We start from the raw sequence: 3,849 nt of genomic DNA on the forward strand, positions 1-3,849 counted from the left end.
TTAATCCCTAACAATTGATAGATTTAGGGTATGATGAATAGAATTGGTTAGAGAATCATATGCTATTGTTTGTGGATGAATTCGTACACTGTTAGATGCATTTTTCTGGTTTTTGGACTCAATTTCGTGGACTGGTATGAGTGGGAACGAATGGGTTTTTGGACTGTGTCAAATTCTGCAGGTTGCTGGGCATTTCTGGTGTTTCGCGTATGAAACAGTGCCATACGCGTATGGCATGAGGCTGATACGCGTATGGGGGACACTCCCAAGGGGCTATACGCGTATGATACGCAGTTGCCCTGTCCCAAGAACCATGTACAGGTGAGTTGCGTATGAGAGCGTATGAGGATGCTCATACGCGTATGGGAATAATTAAAGAGGAAAATTATTCTGGTGATACGCGTATGGCAAGGCTGATACGCGTATGGAACTTTGGAAAGAGGAAAATGGCTCTGATGATACGCGTATGACAAGCTGATACGCGTATGGGTTGGTCTCTAGGCCATTTTGTGTTCTGGTGGATTGCGTATGATACGCGTATGAGGCGTGTTGAAACGCGTATGGATGCGTATGAGGCATAGTGATACGCGTATGGCGTGCTGTGTGTGAAATTTCTGTTTTTTGTGATTTTTCTGGAAAGTTCGATGATGTGTAACTTTCGATTGGTATGCCTGTTTGTGTACTGTTTAGTACTGTGTAAACCTTGTGATGTGATTCTGTGGTTTACTGATGATTGATTATGTTGGATGATGTGATATATATATACGAACATGCTTGTTATTGATGATGATGATGATGAAATGAGTATAGTTGATGCTACTCATAGATTGGTAATGATGAAAGTATGTTATATATATGTTACATGCATTCATAAACATGAGTTGAATCCTATATGATGAGAGGATTCATCGAGGGGCAGAATTCCCATTGTGTGGAATTGGTGCTGGCAGGACCGTTTCTGAATTGATGATAGATCGGTCGGTGGATGATTCCACTGGTGATGATTGGTACCACATGCATAGTGTCAGTTTCATACATGTGCATGATTTGCTATAACATGATTATATATATGTTATGTGTTGATTGTTTGTTTGTCTGTGGACATATGATTGATGATTGTCTGAATATGAAACGGTTGGGTGAATGATATGACTATGATATGTTATTATTTATGATGTGATAACATTGGTTAACTGTGATGAGACTCACCCTTACTTGTTGTCATTTTTCAGATTGAGGATAGCGGCGCGACTTGGTGAGGATTAGCTCATAAGTCGGTTGTTAGTTATAGTGTCGGTGTCATGCTCTGGTAGATGTAACACTGGGAACATGTTTGTCTTGAGTTGGTTATAACTCTATCTGATTGTTGATTGAGTCAAATACATTATGATGAATGTCGACTCGTGTGTGTTTTAATTCCGCTGTGTAAAACATGATTTATCTGTTGAGTTATAATTTCAGTTGTTTTCAGTGAATGCATGACTATACTGACGTGGTGTTTTATTATTTATGAATTGTGATACCCCTTGCATGCTTACTCTGATTTAATAATTGTTTAATTGCCGCGGGTTATTAGAGGGGTGTTACATCATACCCCAAAATTTGCCCACATTTTCAAAAAAAAAGAAGAAAAACAATTCGAAATTATTTTCAAAATTGGATTTTTATAAAATCTTGGATTCATTTACATTGACATCCTGAATTTTATAAATATTCGATTTAAAGTCTTTTTTTAAATATAATAGTTTACTCTTAAATTATTTATATTTTAAATAGCAAAATGCTGGCCGATACTTCATACATTTTCAATTGGCTTTTTATTTCGAACAAATAATATAGCATAGTTGGTAAGGAGGTGAGGTTTGCAAAGTACAAAGTCTCGGGTTCAAATCCCACTTCTAACACTTTCTTCTTTTATTTTGTTTCTAACTAAAGTTTTAATTTTGTTTTCATTTATATTAAAAAAAATCACAAAAATAAGTTTTTTTATTATTTAAATTAAATTTTCATTTTTTAAATTACGCATTTTAAAAAAATAATAATAATATTTATCTTTACTTTTGTTCACTTTTTATTCAAAAATAGCATAAAAAAATAAAAATAGTAATTTTTTAATTCAAGATCATTATCATTGAGATTTTGCATTGATTTTTTTTCTACTCTTAGGAAATAATCAAAACAAATATTTTCGTGTTAATTTTAACATTATTGCTTTTGATTTGATTTCAATTCTTTCTTTTTTTGTTAACTTGAATTTTATGTATAAATAGAGGAATCCTAATTTTCATTCGGGGAACCCTTTTGACATACACAATTTCTCTGCATTCACGTACATACACCATTCTCACGGACATTTTTCTTCCATCTAACATTTTCTACAATACCACTTTTATTTTACACTAACTATCTCTACACTCCAAAAATTCCTTATCTCTAACCCTAGTCAAAACCCTCTTTTTGAATAAACCACAATTTATAATACAAAAAGAAATCATTGTATATATTTTAGTTTCTAAACCTTACACCATATAACCAATATCTCACCATTAAAACCGTTAACAACACAAATCTAATTTTGATCTTCAACACAGAAAAATGGTGTAGTTTTTTTTTTGTTGTTTCTTATTTCAGGTATACTTACGGCAAAACCGAGGAGAGTTTCAAATCGCAGAATATCCACGCCGATAACTGTTGTAGTCGCGAAGAATTCCACGGCGTGCACAGTAGCTGTACCCGAGTCTCACTTTCCGCAGCAAAACGATCTAATCGCAACAAAGTCTCCGTTCAGCCACCGTGACGGGATCGCACACCGCTCCGACGAGATCAAACATCATCACCACACAAACACCGCCGCCGATCTCCATGTGCCCAGATCCGCAACAATACACCCAACCGGCCGCCTCTACGCGAAGCTGTTCAACCAATGCTCGCTTCTGATCCCGTCGGGATTCCGGTTAGTGTTCTCTTCCATTCCACCTTTGTTTTATGATGTTTGTTAGTAATGTTCATTGTGATAAATTATTGAAAACTAAAATGTGAGAATAGTTTTGATTTGGAGAAGAACAGTAGTTGGATTGTTGTTGGTTTTTTTTTTTCTTTCTAAAAAAGCTTAGAGATATTGTTATTGTTGGTAGTGAATGACTCCGCGAGAGAGATAAGAGTGAATTTTAAGCGTGTAGAATGACTCTGTGAGAAGAAATGGTGAATGGTAAATGTGTGGTGCCAAGGCTATTAACTATTGATAATTCTCTTTATTTAAATTATTTTAGTTTTTTTTCTTTATTTTTTTATTATTAATAATTTGAAAAGGTCAAAAGATGAGAAACCAAGTTTTTTTTTCCTGTAACCGAAAATGATGATACCTGTGTACCACATATCCCACTTGCAGATTTATTTTTTATTATTTATTATTTATTATTTATTTTCTTTCTCTTATTTATTTCTTAAATTTTTTTTTTCATTAACGGACATTATGTTTAGATTAACATTTGAGTTTCTAGAATGGGCATGTGGTTCATGTTTGTTTTATAATATCCTAACTTATATCTATACTACTTTGATTTTAAAGTTTCTCATTTTAATATTATTTAGTTTGTTTAGATCATGCATTTTTGTTTAAATTCATAAAAATCAAAAGTTAAAAAAATGTATTTTGTTTAATTAGATATTAATTTAGGATATTTAGATTATTTAATCTAGTTAAAAAAAACTTAAAGTACCAACCAAAAACAACATTTTAGAATTAGATTTTATTTTCTATTGTCATAAAAAAATACAAAAAAAAAAAACATGTTAATAATTAGAGTTTTATTTTTTTAAATTAAAAAACACAAAAATATGTTATTTAAT

Source organism: Vicia villosa, unplaced genomic scaffold (genome assembly GCF_029867415.1).
Source record: "Vicia villosa cultivar HV-30 ecotype Madison, WI unplaced genomic scaffold, Vvil1.0 ctg.000987F_1_1, whole genome shotgun sequence".
In the NCBI taxonomy this organism is placed as follows: Eukaryota; Viridiplantae; Streptophyta; class Magnoliopsida; order Fabales; family Fabaceae; genus Vicia; species Vicia villosa.